At 38.3% G+C, this 18,471-nt stretch overlaps 2 pseudogenes; one reads left to right on the top strand and one right to left on the bottom strand.

Moving 5' to 3' along the window:
- The first annotated feature begins 2,393 nt into the window (after positions 1 to 2,393).
- Positions 2,394 to 3,345, top strand: LOC116476147 (olfactory receptor 52B2-like; annotated as a pseudogene).
- A 10,168-nt stretch (positions 3,346 to 13,513) lies between these two features.
- On the bottom strand, positions 13,514 to 14,477 carry LOC116476604 (heterogeneous nuclear ribonucleoprotein A1-like; annotated as a pseudogene).
- Positions 14,478 to 18,471: the final 3,994 nt, after the last annotated feature.

Raw genomic sequence — 18,471 nt, 5'->3', positions numbered from 1 at the left:
TTAAGCCTTGTAGCTATTAGTTATTATTTTTCCCTCTGGTAGACCCCAGTGTGTGTTGTTCCTCTCTATGTTCTTATCATTTACCTCCCAATTATAAGTGAGAACATGCAGTAACAGTATTTGGAGTTTTGTTCCTGTGTTAGTTTGCTAAGGATAATGGCCTCCAGTTCTATCCATGTCCCTGCAAAGAACATGATCTCATTCTTTATTATGGATGCATAGCATTCCATGGTGTATATTTTCTTTATCCAATCTATTATTGATGGACATTTAGGTTGATTTCATGGCTTTGCTATTGTGACTAGTGATGCAATAAACATACACATGCATGTGTCACTACAATAGAACAATTTTTATTCCTTTGGTATATACCCAGTGATGGCATTGCTGGGCCAAATGGTATTTCTGTCTTTAGGCCTTTGAGGAATCGCCACTGACTGAACTAATTTACACTCTCACCAGCAGGGTATAAGTGTTCCTTTTTCTCCACAACCTTGCCAGCATCTGTTATTTCTTGACTTTTTAATAAAAGCCATTCTGACTGGTGTTAGATGGTACCTTATGGTGGTTTCGATTTGCATTTCGCTAATGATCAATAATTTTCTTTATAATGAACATAATTAGCTATTTAAAATAATGGCTGGGTTGGGGATTTATTTTTCTTCTTTAGAGAGTATTTCATTATATGGCCCCTTTTCAGGGATAAAACCCATTTAGCATGGGTGTGGTTGCACAAAAATAACTGGGAGGCAAGATTTGAAGAAAGTCAATCACACTATGCTCCTTAAAGAAAAAAAAAAAAAAAAATGCCAGGCGCGGTGGCTCACGCCTGTAATCCCAGCACTTTGGGAGGCCGAAGCGGGCGGATCACGAGGTCAGGAGATCGAGATCATCCTGGCTAACACGGTGAAACCCCGTCTCTACTAACTATACAAAAAAATTAGCCGGGCATATTGGAAGGCGCCTGTAGTCCCAGTTACTCAGGAGGCTGAGGCAGGAGAATGGCATGAACCCGGGCGGCGGAGCTTGCAGTGAGCCGCGAGAGCCTGGGCGACAGAGCGAGACTCCGTCTCAAAAAAAAAAAAAGAAAAAAAATTGGTTTACGCTTTTCATTCAAATTCAGTTCTGCAGATATAAAGAAAACCGGAAACCTAATTTACCTGTGTTGGGGAAGGCAATAAATATTTTTACCATAATTCTGCTAGCCTAGAAAAATAAACCCCAAAACAAAACAAAAACCACTTGAAGCCTGGATTTAATGCAGGGGCCTGGATGTGATTGTTAAGATCTTCTCCTACTACAGAAATATGAGTGTAATAAAGGTAAAACAAACAAACAAATTTGGTTCTGGCACACACACACACAAAACCTTTAAATGATTAAAAACTAACAAAGAAATTATTAACTGTATTTTAAGTAAGAAGAGTTTAAATAAGTGGTTGGTATATGTATCCAATTATACTGACAACTTATATTTTGATAATTGCTCAAGCTACTTACTTCTGACAGTGTTTCTTTAAAGTCATGAAGTTTAGATGTATTAACAAGTAAAACTGAAATACACATAATATGTTTTTAAAGTCTGAGTAGACTTTGGTTCAGAATCTCATCCTGCATTTCAGGAAAGATATTCATCTTGTGCCATCGCTGCAGCTCCACCCATTCTCAAATAGCAGCATCCCCAAGTGTAGTGGTAGTTCTTACTAATTTAATAAAATATTTCAAAACAAATTAATTAATGGATACTCATTTATTATATAGAGAAACAGAAAGACAACTATATTGTAGAACTATGGTTTTCATACATTAAAATTCTATGTGAAGGATTTCTGTTTTGAAATCTTTTACATTCCTTTTTCCCTTTCCTGCCCATGTTGATTTCTCTGTACATATTATAGATGATCAATAAATGCTTAATCAATTAATAGTTGATTAGGTAAATGTGTGTGCTAGATAACAGAATTGTTTAATTCAATAAGAAAAAACCTTTTGGTTTCTATTTTTTCTTGATATTCTTTATAAAAATTAATAATTTTCTCTTAAAATGTTTAGTTGCAGAATACAATTATTATTAAAGATTTTATAATTTTGGATGGTCATAATTTTAATTTTATGTCAATTTTATGAGAAAATAGTCCTGGCTTCAGGATTTTCTTTTGAAGCATCTGTTTAAAATTATGTGATCTTATTTTAAATTTTTAGAATATTTCTCTTCAAGGCTGAATACTACACATATTTAGGTCAGTAGTTAACAAAACTGAGTAGGTAAGACTTGTTAACCTGAGCTCATTGAGGGTTAATAAATATATGCTAATTGATTATGACCAATTGACTCTCTACTTTCTTTCACATTAGAAAGAAAAGTGGTGAAAGTTCCATACCATAATTCTGGCATGTCAGCTTCCCACCACTCCACTGCCAATTATGATATGTTTGTCCTCATTGGCATTCCTGGCCTGAAGGAGTTGCACGTGTGGATCTCCATCCCCTTCTGGCTGATGTACCCGGTGGCTGTGTCAGGAAATGGTCTCCTTATCTGTATGGTGGCAGTGGAGCGCAGTCTTCATGAACCCATGTACCTCTTCCTCTCCACGCTGGCATTTTGGGATCTGATTCTATCCACATCCACAGTACCCAAAGCCTTGAGCATTTTCTGGGTTGATGATGTGGACATCTTCTTTGGTGGCTGTGTCACTCAGCTCTTTTTTTATGCATTTTGCCTTTATAGTGGAGTCACGCATTCTCTTGGCCATGGCTTTCGACCGCTATGTGGCCATCTGCTACCCACTGAGGTATACCACTGTCCTTAGCCACGGTGTTATTGGCAAAATCAGGGGTGTCGTGGTGTTCAGGAGTTTTGCAACTGTCTTCTCCATCGTCTTCCTTGTGAAGCATCTGCCCTTCTGCCAGACAAACATCATTGCCCACACCTTCTGTGAACACATGGGGCTGGCAAAGCTAGCTTGTTCTGAAATCACCATCAATATTTGGTATGGAATCTCTGTACCACTACTCAGTGTTACGTTAGATATCTTGACAATAGTCATCTCCTAGGGGGTCATTCTTCAAGCAGTCTTCAGGCTGCCCTTCCTTGATGCTCAGATGAAAGCACTCAGCACCTGTGGTTCCCATGTCAGTGTTATCCTCATGTTCTACCTTCCAAAAATTTTCACTGTTATTGCTCAGCGCTTTGGCTGAAAATTTCCCAAGCATGTCCACATCCTGCTGGCCAATCTCTATGTTCTTGTTCCCCCCATGATGAACCCAATTATCTATGGAGTAAAGACTAAACAGATTCAGAAATGGGTGGCCCTTGTGTTTTCTTCAAAAGAGAAATGTTGCTGAGGGTGACTGGATCTTACTGTGGCTTTTTAAAGAAGAGGAGGAGGGTCCTATTAGATGATAAGAGGACAGATACATTGCCATCTAGGAGAGGCATTTCTTGCCATGTATTTTTTCATGAAATAGGGATGACCCAAATTATATAAGTACCTTATTTCAAAGGGAAATAGGTTCTCGAAGGTTTGTTATTCACAGAGATAAACATTATTATTTTAAATATCCATAGGTTTTTTTAGTATTTAATGACAACATAATATTTCTACTTCTACCAAACAAATGTAAAATCAATATATAACACTTCTCCAATATTTAAATTTTAGATATCTGTGTGTCCTTCCAAACGGCTATTATAAATACAATTAGAAATAGTGAACCCCCAAATTGGATAAAACTAGGGAAAAGGTAGAGACTTCCCCTTCTAACTTTATTTGCAAACAAACGAGAATATCTGATAATACTAGATAGTGCCATTCACATATATGATATAATATTACAGTGTTATAAATATATGATTTGGAAGAAAAAAGATCACATAATTAGATCAATTATTTTTGAGATATAAACTGCCCTGAGTGCTGGGTGTTCGAAGAGAGTTTCCTAAGCAGTAAGCATCCCCTCTTCTTTAACTCCTTAACATCTTTCTCACAGGGTTATTTGAAACTCCAACGAGAAAGTGAGTATTAAAGCACTTTAGAAGTTATAAAATTGTATCACGGTTTTATAAATTTGCTGTGTCATTATTATTAGTGTGATTATGTTTCCTGGTATGGGGTTTCATTCTCATTATGGTCAAAAGTTAAATGCAGGCCAGGTGCAGTGGCTCACGCCTGTAATCCCAGCACTTTGGAAGGCTGAGGCGGGCAGATCACCTGAGGTCAGGAGTTCCAGACCAGCCTGGCCAACATGGTGAAACCTCATCTGTACTAGAAATACAAAAATTAGCTGGGCATGGTGACATGCACCTGTAGTCCCAGCTATTTGGGAGGCTGAGGCAGGAGAAATGCTCAAACCCGGGAGGTGGAGGTTGCAGTGAGCCCAGATCTTGCCACTGCACTCCAGACTAAGCCACAGAGCAAGACTCTGTCTCAAAAATAAAAAAATAAAAATAAAAAGTTAAATGTAAAAAAGCAAAAACCTTATCCTTTGTCTACAGCCGAGTCCTCCTATCACCCTCCTTCTTTCTTCTCCCACCAGGGATCACTTAGCTATGGTGAAGTGTCCTCCTGTAGCTTTTCCCTATCAGTTGACTCTGAATGGAGGATGACAACACAGTATTCAGCTGCTCTGTCTGCACTGCTGTTATACCAAGTGATGTGACTGGCTGATGCCTCTTTGCACTTCCCATCCTTCAGAAACCCCTGTAAGGATTTTCAGAGAAATTTTACCTTGCTCCAGAACTATGGGACCTCCTTCTTCTCAGTTGTCTGTTCAGACTCTTGGCATCTTGTAGGGTGTAGAGAAATTACTTTTGTGTTTGTCCTGTGTTGGGGATGTTTGGATCAATTTTGCCAAAAACTTGGGAAGCTTGGCTAACAGCAAGGCTTGGAAATTGAATTTACAACTGCATAGATATTGAGAGAACTCCAGAGGGATTTACCTAACTTCAGAAGTGTGGAGACATTTCTGGGTTGTGAAGCTTGTGAGAATGGTCTTATTTTTTTCTGGAATATTTATACCCTGGTAATGTCTAAGGAAACATTCTGGGAAGGAGGGAGGTATGTGTGTGGGGGTGGGTCTAGGGAATAGTCTCTCTGGCTTTTGTGAGCAAGAAAATATATATTTCTTCATTCTTTGCTTATGATGCGCATGTAGCATGCCATAGGACATTTGACCTGCCTTCATTGCATTGTCTCAGGAGCAAGAATCAGCTGTGGGGGACCACACAGTTATTTTCTTTTTAAGTGAATAACAACAATGCCTCTTGTCCAGAATAATTTGTGTGTTCCTTCAAGATGAAACTGATAAAAGATGAATCTTTAAAACACAATATAATTCAGTGCAAACTTCTAATGTAAATGATCTTCAACTTTCACGTAATTCAACCCTGTATATTTTGAGTGACCATTGTCCCTATGCTAATTCCTGTCTCTTCCTCCCACTCTCCTTTCTTCTTCACTCCCTATAGTAACACAAAGCTATATACTTAAAAAATTATATCTAAATCACAATAAAATAATGTGTTATCAAACTACTCTCAAAAATACGATCAAGTTTAGGAATATGAAAGGTCATTGGGATAAAACTAACCAAGGAGACATAAAAATCAGAGTTCAAAAGAAAAGAGCCAGTGAAGTGGTTGAAGCTCAAGTGCAGCCTTATAAGGCCTGCAGTCATGGCCTGAGCCACACTCAGACTTGTGAATTGGGCTTCAAGAGGACTATGGCCAGTGGTAAGCAGATGAATGCTTAACAGCCAGTTCTTGGGGCTTGATTGTAGAGTGGCTGATTGAGAAAATGTAAATATTTCCACTATAGCTGACTTCAAGCTACCAATCTGATGTTGACCAGTTTGCAAAATTCCTGAAAGTTAACATGTGGCTCTCATGAGCCAGTGGGAGCAGCCTCTAGCACATGACTCTTGTGACTCTAGTTAGACCTGACACACTGGGATTAGAATGATGTAACTCAAAAAGGATGTGACAATGAAGTCTCTGGGCTACAGAAATCTTGACTCATTCTGAGGTAGAACAGTGAGTAGGTAAGAACAAACATTTTGGAATGAACTTCACTTATTGTCTATATATCATCATATATTTCTTGCATAATAATGAGCATATTGTTTAACTTTTATTAAGGTAAGAGTCACATGACATAAAATTCTCCACTTTAAAGTATGTAATTTAGTAGCTTTTAGTACATTTCTAATGTTGTGTAACCATCACCAAAGTCTAATTTCAGGCCTTTCTATCACCCCAAAAAGAAACCCCATATTCACTAACTAGTCACTCTCCACTTCCTTTCCCTCCATTAACGTACTTCCTGTCTCTACAAATGTATCTCTTCTAGACATTTAATGTACATGAAATTATGCAATATGTCAGCCATTTGTGTCTGATTTCTTTCACTTGCCATATTTTCAAGATTCATTCATATTTCAGCATGTATTGAAACTTTATTCCTTTTTGTGGCTGAATATATTTTATTGTATAATTATACCACATTCATCAGTTGATATACATTTTACTTATTTTTACTTCTATTTTTGCTACTATGAATAATGGTCTTATAAGCAACCATTTACAAGTTTTTATTTGAACACCTGTTTCAGTTCTCTTGGGTATATACCTAGGAGTAGAATTGCTAGGTCAAATGGTAATTCTACATTTAACTTTTTGAGGAACACCCAAACAGTTTTCCATAGAGGCTGCGCCATTTTACATTCCCACTACCAATGTATCAGGGTTCTAATTTCTCCTCATCCTCACTTGTTATTTTCCTTTTCATATATATATGAAATATACATATGAAACATATATATGAAATATATATATATATCACTGTCCTGGTGGAGTGAAGTAGGACAAAGTATTTTATGCATAAATATTATAAAATCATTTCCTCTTCTCCTCCTTGTTACCCAAGTTCAAGCTAAGTTTCATTTTCCAGAGGGAATAGCATGTATAAAGTTCCAAGTGGAAAGAAAACATACTTTGTTTGAAAAACTAAAAGAAATATGGTATGATTGTAACATAAGGGCATGTAAGAGTAAGAGAAAAGAAGAAGGTTGGGGCTAGTGGACACCAAGCAATGACTGGTTGGCATCGTCATACCATAAAAGGCTATGAAGACATACACGTTAGGAAATTTGGATTTTATTCAAAGCAAATAGATCTACTGTTGAATGATTTAAAGCAGAAGAGTGAGTTGATCAAGGTTTGAGCTTCGTAAGACCGTGATATTTTCTGAGTAGCAAGTGGATGGGAGAGAAAAAACGATTGGAGGTAGCAAATTCCTAAATTAGGGTATCGAAACTTGGGAGAGAGAGACAATAGTGATCATATTTTAATGTGAAGTGTGTGGATAAATTCAAAGCATATTTAGAAGACATAATAAATAATAAACATATTTTTAAATGATTAAATAATTAAAGAAAATAAATGAGATAAGAAAAATAGACTTTGACATGGAAAACTAGTTAAATTTTGTACTGTTTAATAAGACAGAATTCAAGATGATTTGTGGATCATGAAGCAAATAAGGAGAGAAGATGGTAATTTTTATTTGAACAAGTTGATTTTGAAGTTTCAGTGGGAAATCTAAGAGTAGACATCAAATAGGAAGTTGGCTATAGGGGCAGATAAGGAATTTGATGTACAGCTTTAGACTTGGTAATTTTCAGCATAAAAATGCTTACTGAATTTATGAGCTTGCTATATCTTAAACACAGTGAGCCTCACAAGCCTATAAATTAATTTGTTTCTTTATTTGAAAAAGAGAAAATTGAAACAGGATGAAAGGACTAAAAGAAGGGCAAAAGTTTCTGCACTTATTTATATTTTGAAATAAGCAACACCTTATTTTAGGCCATAGAATGCTTCCCATATTTATGTTTTTGATGGTAGTAAATTAGAATGCTTCCATTTGATGCCTATTATTTTCTTGCAACTTGAATAGTCCTTATCTCTCTTATCTCCTAATTCCTTTAATTGTACTAATGAGTTTCTCCAACAGCGTTGAAATCTTAAAATTCATAAAAATTGGATTTCTCAATGGAAGACTTTCTGCTAGTGATTTACATAAGAATTCTTTTAAATTTTTCACAGCCCATTTCTCCATATTCTTATCCTCATATCACTGCATCCCTTTAAGAAAGAATAAAAGTATGACCTTGTTTCCAATCTGCTTTGTTTTTACTCCATAATTATGGAATTGAGTACAGGAGGGATTGCCCTATAGAGGCCCACAAACATGATGTAAAAAGTGCAAGAGATATTTTTGCCAAAGTGATGAGTAAGGGCAGAAAGCATGGTTGGTGTGTAAAATATGAGAATGACACTGACATGAGAACCAGAGGTGCTTAGGGCCTTCAGAAGGGCATCACTGGATGGAAGGTGGAAAACAGCATGAAGGGTGAGGATGCAGGAAATATCTGTGAGGATCAGATCTGAGATAATAGTCATTACCAATATAGTAAAGTCATAACAGATATTGATGGAGATATCAGCATAGGAAAGCAGGGCCACACCTATGTGCTCACAGTATGTGTTAGAATTCATGTGTGTTCTGCAGAAGGGAAAATGCTTCCCCAGGAAATCAATGGGCAAAATGTTATTAAACCTCCAATCAATGTTTACCACAATCTTGCCAAGTGTCTGAGGTGTCAAGTCACTGGTGTATCTCAAAGGGAAATCAATGGTCATGTAATGATCAAACACCACACCCAACAAGATGGCCAAGTCCAGAATAAAAGCTGAAGTGAAGTAGACCAAAATAAAACCTGGTGAAGCATCCAGAAAATATTATTTTCTGAGCTTTCAACTAGAACATCCCAAATGTTTTGGGGAAACATGTGATGCATAATATGAGGTTTGCAGAGGCCAGTATAGAGAGGAAGAAAAACACGAGTTCATGGAGGTTGTGTTCCACAGTGATAAGGTAGAGAAGGATGACATTCCCTGCAAGGAAGACAAGGTAACTGGTAAAGGAGAGAATTCCCATCCAGATGCAGAACTGCTCCAGCCCTGGGATCCCGAACAGAATGAAGAGTCCTGGATTGAAGCTATTTAAATTCAATGTGGCCATCATGGTGATTGCCATTCGCTGAGGACAAAATGTCACGTTTGATTCTGAGACTGACTAGCCTTGAATCCATTTAAGTCTTTTTTATAACTTGGATCCCTTTGCCTTCATTATGTAACAAACACTAAGAAAAACACAGTCTATCTCTTGTCATAACCTGTACATCATTTATCAAAGGCTGACAAAAGGTATTAATTAAACCCATTATTTCCTGCCTATAGCCATTACCATAACCACCTTGTTAGTATATCAGGACCGTGTCCCACCAGACCCATAACCTGAGAGAATACTGGCCCTTTGTCGTCAACTAAAATTCCAAGACTGTTTTTCTCTCACCAACTAACTCAGTCTGAGATTTCTCAAGGATGTAATCTGAGGGTTGACTATGACTGTTCCTCCTCCTTCAAACCTGATATTTTGTTTTCCTACTTCTGTGATTTTTCTTTTGGAACCCCTCTTTTATCTGCCTACTCCATTTCTTCACCACTGCCTCACCTGAACCCATCCTGATTATTAATTGGAACTGTAGAATGAGAATGCTGATTCTTATTCTGGTTCTGTCAATATTTTGCAAACCTTTACCTAATTGTGCTCCCTTATTTGTCCCTGAAAACAGGAAACTATCAAGTCACTCACGATCTTGCATAAAAGCGCATAACTATTCCCTTTACACCTACAGAATACATTTTATTTCCGTGCTCAGCAGGCAATATCTTTCCTATGTATATGGGTTCTACCTATGTGAATGTGTCTAAAATTCTCCCCTAAAGCATACCCATATAGGACTTTATATATTCTCCATCATTCTTACATCTCACTGCTTATATTTTACTCCAAAAGTGCAATCTTGCCTTCTCTCAATGTCTAAATTCTACTCCTTATTTATGATTCTTGAAAGTGCTGAAGTCCTCTGAAAACCTTCTCCAGGATTACTTAACCACGTTTTGAAAAGGACTGACATATCTGTGGGAATCCAGAAGTTCAGGTGCATGTGTAGAGCTGTGAGGAGGCCCTATTCTCTCACCTGTTGCTGACCTTAATACTCTGCAAAAGCAGGAAGTGGAGGCAAAGAAAGCGCTCTAAACTGCACTGCTAAGTGTTTAAAGTGTGCCTCAAAATGCCAGTGAAGCCCTTCAGCAACCTGGGAGATTGATTGTTCACAAATAATTAAAGAAATCTCTGTCTGTTCATTAGCTGACCACTAAGATAACTGAGTAGAATATGCAGTGGCTGTACATGACAAACAATTAAACCTTTACAGAAATAGTCCAAAAAGTCACTTAAAAAAGAAAAACCTACAATAATTAGCAACAACAGCACATCCTGGGAATGGAGGAGAATCTACTTTCCAGCGTTATCACTTTATATTATTTAAATTTTCCAGTTTTAACAAAAAAATTATGAGACATTCAAAGATATAAGACATGTGACCTATACACGGGAAAAAGAAAAATCAATAAAATCTGTCCCTGAAAAAACCCAGATGTTAGACTTACTACACAAGACTAAATGAGCTGGCTTAAATTTATTCAAAAAGCTAAAGGAAATCATGTCTATACAACTAAAGAAAATATGAGAAAAACATCATACCAAATATTAAATGTCAACAAACAGAAGCCAACTTTATAAAAAGAAGCCAAATAGACATTCTGGTGTTAAAAATTGGAAAAACTGAAGCGTGCCTGGCAAGATGGCCGAATAGTAACAGCTCCAGTTTGCAGCTCCCAGCGAGATCAATGTAGAAGGCAGGTGATTTCTGCATTTCCAACTGAGGTACCCGGCTCATCTCATTGGAACTGGTTAGACAGTGGGTGCATCCCACAGAGAGCGAACCGAAGCAGAGTGGGGCATCACCTCACCCAGGAAGTGCAAGGGGTTGGTGAACTCCCTCCCCTAGCCAAGGGAAGCCGTGAGGGACTGTGCCATGAAGAACAGTGCATTTTGCCCCAGATACTATGCTTTTCCCACAGTCTTCACAACCCGCAGACCAGAAGATTCCCTCGGGTGCCTACACCACCAGGGCCCTGGGTTTCAAGCACAAAACTGGGTGGCCATTTGGGCAGACACTGAGCTAGTTGTAGGAAGATATGAAATGACATGAATAGACACTTCTCAAAAGAAGACATTTATGCAGCCAACACACATATGAAAAAAAGCTTATCCACCCTGGTCATTAGAGAAATGCAAATCAAAACCACAATAAGATATCATCTCATGCCAGTTAGAATGGTGATCATTAAGAAGTCAGGAAACAACAGATGCTGGAGAGGATGTAGAGAAATGGGAACGCTTTTACACTGTTGGTGGGAGTGTAAATTAGTTCAACCATTGTGGAAGACAGTGTGATGATTCCTCAAGGATCTAGAACCAGAAATACCATTTGACCCAGCAATCCCATTACTGGGTATATACCCAAAGGATTATAAATCATTCTACTATAAAGACACATGCACACATATGTTTGTTGCAGCACTGTTCACAATAGCAAAGACTTGGAACCAACCTAAATGCCCATCAGTGATAGACTGGATAAAGAAATTGTGGCACATATACACCATGGAATACTATGCAGCCATATAAAAGGATGAGTTCATGTCCTTTGCAGAGAGACATGGATGAAGCTGGAAACCATCATTCTCAGCAAACTAACACCGGAACAGAAAACCAAACACCACATGTTTTCACTCATAAGTGGGAGTTGAACAATGAGAACACATGGACACAGGGAGGCGAACATCACACACCAGGGCCTGTTGCAGGGTCAGGGAGGGATAGCATTAGGAGCAATACCTAATGTATATGATGGGTTGATGGGTGCAGCAAACCACCATGGCACATGTATACCTATGTAACAAACCTGCACGTTCTGCACATGTACCCCAGAACTTAAAGTATAATGGAAAAAAAAAAGGAAATGCTTAAACAAAATAAAATTACATGACAAGAAAAAATGTTATGTTTCAAGGTGACTATAAATATGTGTATATTTTTAATTATAGGTCGAGCACTGTGGCTCATGCCTGTAATCCCAGCACTTTGAGAGGCTGAGGCAGGCAGATTGCCTGAGCTCAGGAGTTCGCAACCAGCCTGGGCAACACAGTGAAACCCCCTCTCTATTAAAATACAAAAAATAAGCGGGGTGTGGCATCGTGTGCCTGTAGTCCCAGCTACTCAGGAGGCTGAGGCAGGTGAGTTGCTTGAAACCAGGAGGTGGAGGTTGCAGTGAGCTGAGATCGCACTACTGCACTTCAGCCTGGGTGACAGAGCGAGACTCCGCATCCAAAAAAAAAAAAAATATATTATAAAAACTAAAATTAGAAATTCACTAAAGGAATTCAAAGGCGGATTTGAGCAATCAGGAGAAAGAATCCGCAAGCAAAGATAAGCTTATTTAGATTATCCAATATGAAGAATTAAAAGAAAAAGACAAAAAATAAACAGAGAATCAGAAACATTTGGGACATACCCAAGTATACCACCATATTTACAGCAAGAGTCCTAGAAAGGGGGGCAAGAGAGAAAGATGCAGAAAGAATATTGGAAAACTAATGGCAAAAAAACTCCCTAAATTTGACTTTTTTTAATATGACTCTACACACTCAAGAAGCTCAAAGAACTCCACGTAGGATAAACTAAGATATCCACATCATAATAATGAAAATGTTGAAAGCCAAAAGCAAAAAGAAAATCTTGAAAGCATCAAGAGAGAAGTGAGTTTGTTCCCAAACTTCTGAGCGCATTTTCTTTAGAATCATTTTTATATGAAAATGTTCTCAAATAGTTCCAATTCCTCCTAAAGTATTTATCTTAATTGCCTTAGTGCCAGAGCTGGCACATAGTAAGTACTCAGGCATGGCAGTATTCACTTTCCATCTCAAAGAAGTAAAGCATTTAAATAAAATGTGTCACCTCTTTGGTAAAAAATAAGAAGTATAGACTTTAAAAAAATCGATAGGCTCATAACTCTTTGACCTTTGCTAGCTTGGTGGGAATATATATTCTATTTCTAGTGAGGTTGAAAATGTTTCCACACATTTCTTAGCCATTTTATTATCATTTTTATTATATTTTATAATTTCTACTTATTTCCAGTCTTTTTTTAAAGACATTTATTCAGCATCACAATCAGACTATTACATTTCGAATTCAACAGCATAGGTGCAAAAAAAGTTAAAAATCTACATTATAACTCTTTGTTGGAATGCTTTACACTTTCCACAGAACAGAAACTAAAATAACCTGTTATACAATTAGTCGCAAATACAGTCCTTGAGTTTTTTGCCATAAACATGAGTATTTGTCTAAAACATGTCTTCTTTGTAGCAGCTGGGCCCTGCCACCACTGTGCTTGGCTGAGTTCACAAATCTGTTGTAACCTGTAGCTTCCCTGTCACTTCTCTTGCTCTCCTCTCCTGCTAAGCTTTGTTTCCTAATTAAAATCTTCTTCCACTGCCATAGCTGCTGCTGCTACTGGAACCACCATAGCCACTTTGATTTTGAGGTTTGGCAAAATATTGGCCTCCACCAGCATAGGGGCCAGAGCTTCTGCCTCCAAAGTTTCCTCCCTTCATGGGTCCGAAATTTGAAGACTGATTGTTGTAATTGCCAAAATCATTGTAGCTTCCACCACCTCCAAAATTGCTTTCATCATTACCAAACCCATTGTAGCCATCCCCACTGCCACCATATCCACCACCACCATGGCTGCCACCAAAGCCACCATAAACACTGAAGTTTCCTCCATGACCAAATTTGTCATTCCCACCAAAACCACCTCCATGACCACCATCAAAGTTTCCAGAGCCACTTCGACCTCTTTGGCTGGATGAAGCACTAGCCATCTCTTGCTTTCACAGGGCTTTCCTAACTTCACAGTTGTGGCCACTCACAGGATGGTATTTCTGAATGACAGTCTTATCCACAGAGTCATAGTTGTCAAAGGTTACAAAGGCAAAGCCCCTTTTCTTGCCACTGCTTCAGTCAATCACTTCAATATTCCCATACTGGTCAAAATAATCTCTCAGGTGATGTTCTTCAGTGCCACCAACATTAAAGTTCTTCTTTAATGCCACCAACAAATTTTTTTTTCACACTTAAGTAGGTCTTTGAGAATCTTCTCTTGAGACAGCTCTCTTTGGTTCCACGACTCTTCCATCCACCTTGTGTGGCCCTGCATTCATGGCTGCATCCACCTCCTCCACAGTGGCATATGTGACAAACTGAAAGCCCCTGGAGCACTTGGTGTTTGGGTCTCTCATTACCACACAATCCATGAGTGTTCCCCATTGCTCAAAATGGCTCCTTCCTCAGCCTCTCATCGGTTGTTTCAAAGCTCAACCCTCCAATGAAGAGTTTCTTCAGCTGTTCGGGCTCTTTAGGAGACTCTGACTTAGACATGAGGGTAGGGAGAAGACAGACTTTAATGATGCTTCTTTGGCGGCATCCACAGGCAGAAAGTCATTTCCTTTTTTTTTTTTTAATTTTTGTTTTTTTTAGACAGAGTTTCACTCTTGTTGCCCAGGCTGGAGTGCAATGGCACGATCTTGGCTCACCTCAACCTCCTCCTCCTGCATTCAAGCGATTCTCCTGCCTCAGCCTCCCAAGTAGCTGGGATTACAGGCATGGACCACCACACCCGGCTAATTTTGTATCTTTAGTAGAGACGGGGTTTCTCTATGTTGATCAGGCTGATCTCAAACTCCCAACCTCAGGTGATCCGCCCACCCTGGCCTCCCAAAGTGCTGGGATTACAGGAGGCATTTCCATTATTCTTATACCTATTAGTAAAACAGCAGCACCTTATTTTAAAAAGAGAGAGGAAAGAGAGAAGTGACTCATTGTGTGCAAGGGACCCTGAATAAGATGAATGCTGACAGCTCATCAGAAACCCTGAAAGTGAGCAGGCAGGGGGATGACATATTTAAAATGCTGAAAGAAAATAAATTGCCAGCTAAGAACTACATATCTGGCAAAAATTTCCTTCAAATAGAAGATAATCTTCAAAAGAAGACACTCAACAAACTAGTATAGAATAAAACTCTCATAACCTGGTAAAGTTCGTCTATGAAAAATTCACAGCTCAAATAAAAAAAAATAAAAGGCATCAAGAATTGAAAGTAGTAAATAAGATTATCTCTACTCACAGATGGCCTGATCTTATATATAGAAAGTGCTGGCCAGGTGCAGCGGCTCACGCCTGTAATCCCAGCACTTTGGGAGGCCAAGGCGGGTGGATCACGAAGTCAGGAGATTGAGACCAGCCTGACCAACATGGAGAAACCCCGTCTCTACTAAAAATACAAAATTAGCCGGGCGTGGTGGCGGGTGCCTGTAGTCCCAGCTACCCGGGAGGCTGAGGCAGGAGAATGAAATGAACCCGGGAGGCGGAGCTTTCAGTGAGCCGAGATCACGCCACTGCACTCTAGCCTGGGCGACAGAGCGAGACTCCGTCGCAAAAAAAAAAAAAAAGAAAGTGCTAAATGATACACTTAAAGAATACTATTAGAACTAATAAGTGAGTCCAACAATGTTGCAGATCAATATATAACACTCAAAGTCAATATACAAAACAAAGAGCAAAAATTATAAAACTCTTACAAGAAAACGTAATGGGAGACCATCATGACCTTGGATTTGGCAAAGTATTCTTAGATATGACACCAAAAGCATGAGCAACAAAAGAAAATATAGATAAATTGTACTTCATCAAAATTAAAAAATAAATTGTTCTTCAAGGGACACCACTAAGGAAGTGAAAAAAAATGACACTCAGAATGAAAAAAAAATTGCAAATCATATATTTGATAAGGATCTTATATCTAGAATTAATAAGCAATCTTTGCCATCTTTACAATTCAATAATAAAAAGTCAAATATCCCAAATAAGCAAAAAATTTGCATAGCTATTTCTCAAAGCAGGTATGGAAATGACAAGTGAACCCATAAACAGATGAGCAAAGAAATGCAAATCAAAACCACAATGAGATATCACCTCACACTTACTAAGAGATCTAGATTTAAAGTTTCAGGTAACAGCAGGTGTTGGTGAGGATGTGGAGAAATTATAATCCTCATACACTGTTGGTGGGAATGTAAAATGGTATAGCCACTTTGAAAAACAGTCTAGCATTCCTCAAACAATTAAACTCAATTAGAGTTAACATATAATTCAGCAATTCCACTTCTAGATATATACCCAGGAGAAATAAAAACATATCCACACAGAAACTGGCACACAAATGTTTTATGGCATCACAATTTATAATAGTACCCCCCAAATAAAAATAAACCAAATGTTCATCAATCCAAGGGTGGATAAATAAAATGCATTATATCCATGCAATCAGATATTTGGCCATACAAAGGAATGAAGTATTGACACATGCTACAAAATAGGTGAGCATTGAAAACAGGTTGCTGAGTTAAAGAAACCACATTGAAAGATCACAATTGTGTGATTTGATTTATATGAAATGTCCAGAATAGGAAAATCTATAAAGACAGATAATGGATTAGTGGTTTCCAGAGGCCAATGGGGAAGGAAGTATGTGGTGTGACTGCTAATGAGCAAGGAGATTCTCTCTGGGGTATAAAAAATTATCTAGAATTAGTAGTAATAGTTGAAAAACCTAGTGAATAAACCAGAAGCCACTGAATCTTACACTTTAAAAAAGTAAATTTTATGGTGAGTGAATTATTTAAAAAAAAGAAAGAAAAACGAAGTTAAGCCTGGCCCAGAAAAATGAGTCATCTTAATTTTGAAAGATTCTGAGACAGATTGATACAATTTATTGTACCCTGAATACTAGTCTTTACTATTTCTGCCCTGGTTCTAGTGTTATTATTTTCTTCTTGCCCCCTTAATCTATATTCTTGAAAGCATTGCCATTGTCATTTATTTTATCCTTAAAGTCCTTTCATATTCATTGTTTCAATTAAGCACGCGCAATAACCTTACATACTCTCTCTCTCTCTCTAGTACTAACTACAATTTGATACTCTGAGAAGCCTCCCCTAGCTATACCAGATGAATTATTTGTCTGGATTCTGGACTCACAGCAAGTTGTACTCACTGCTGTATTGTGATTAATGATAACTGTTCATGGTAAGGAGACATGATTTCTTCAACTATTGACCCCAAATGCTGACCCAATGAAGGGATCAATCAAGAATTGTCAAATGTTTCAGTGAGCAAGACAGGGGTAATAATCCCTGTACATCCCTCCCTTTGGAATAATATATGAATGTAATAGATGTTTAGGGGCAGTGGAGGGGTAAATTAAAAGCTCTAAGGTAAAAAAGCAATACGGGTTTTCAGACAGACACAGAGAAGGTGATAAATTTAAAAACCCCAAGAGAAAAAGACTTTACGAAGGATACTAGGAAGAGAGAAAAAATGGTGGAATTGAAGACATGGAAAAAAAACTAGTGTTGGAACAGGAAATGCAAAAACAAATTTAATGAACACTCTCAGGCCAAGAGCCTCTGAGTTGTTGCTGAGCCCTTCCCTTCTTCAGATATTAAGAGTGTCTATCAATAATCTCTTCTATCTGGCTCTATGCCAAAGCATACACGATGTGCCTTAGGTCCTTGTGTTGAATGGGAGGGGGAAATCAGCCCTGATGGCAGGGGAGGGAATTGGAGCTGAGAAAGGGAAAGATACACAGAGGCAGGAGAATCCCTGCTCCCAGAGGAGAGGAGGGAATAAACACTGTATGAGGCAAGACCTGAGATTCGATTCTGTATATTAAGGAAGACTGCGCTGTGTATGAATTGTGGAATTGGGAAGCTGTGAATCTGAGCAGGTGACATCAGGGAGGTAAGTCTGGGTCAGATATTTTTAGGATGAAGAGGAAGTATTAATATGGAGGAATAGGATGAGAAATGGGCAATGTTCAAAGAGGGGCAGAGAGAATAATGGGCAAGGGTAGCTGGAATGAATTGTGTTTTCCTGAGGGTGGAGTGGAAGAAGGGCAGTTTGGAGGGTCACTTTCTAGGTAAGGTTGGAGAGACTGGATGAGTAAATAATCCTTGGCTCTCAAGGAGGATGCAAGAATCATAAATTACAGATAGATTATGTCCTGAGACATTGAGAAACAGTGGAAAGAAAACTACAGCATATGGGAGATCACGCATAAGGGATAAATGGGTCAAGTTCCTGGACAGAGGAGTCAGGTAAAGGATTCAAAAACAGGTGGTAGAAATTTACTAAAATAGTAGAAGGGATAATTTCTCCCATTAAAAAAAAAAAATGAAAGAGAATTAGAGGATGAAGGAGGATTGCCAGAGTACAGAGAAAAGAAGATAAAAGAATGCTTGCTTGATAGTCTAGATTTCTCCATCATTGCAGAGATTAGCCCATCTGCTGTACTGGGTCTTGGAGGAGAGGAAG

Source organism: Hylobates moloch, unplaced genomic scaffold (assembly GCF_009828535.3).
Source record: "Hylobates moloch isolate HMO894 unplaced genomic scaffold, HMol_V3 SCAFFOLD_11, whole genome shotgun sequence".
NCBI lineage: Eukaryota > Metazoa > Chordata > Mammalia > Primates > Hylobatidae > Hylobates > Hylobates moloch.
The sequence above is the reverse complement of the archived record's forward strand: the minus strand, read 5'-3'. Positions and strand labels throughout refer to the sequence as shown.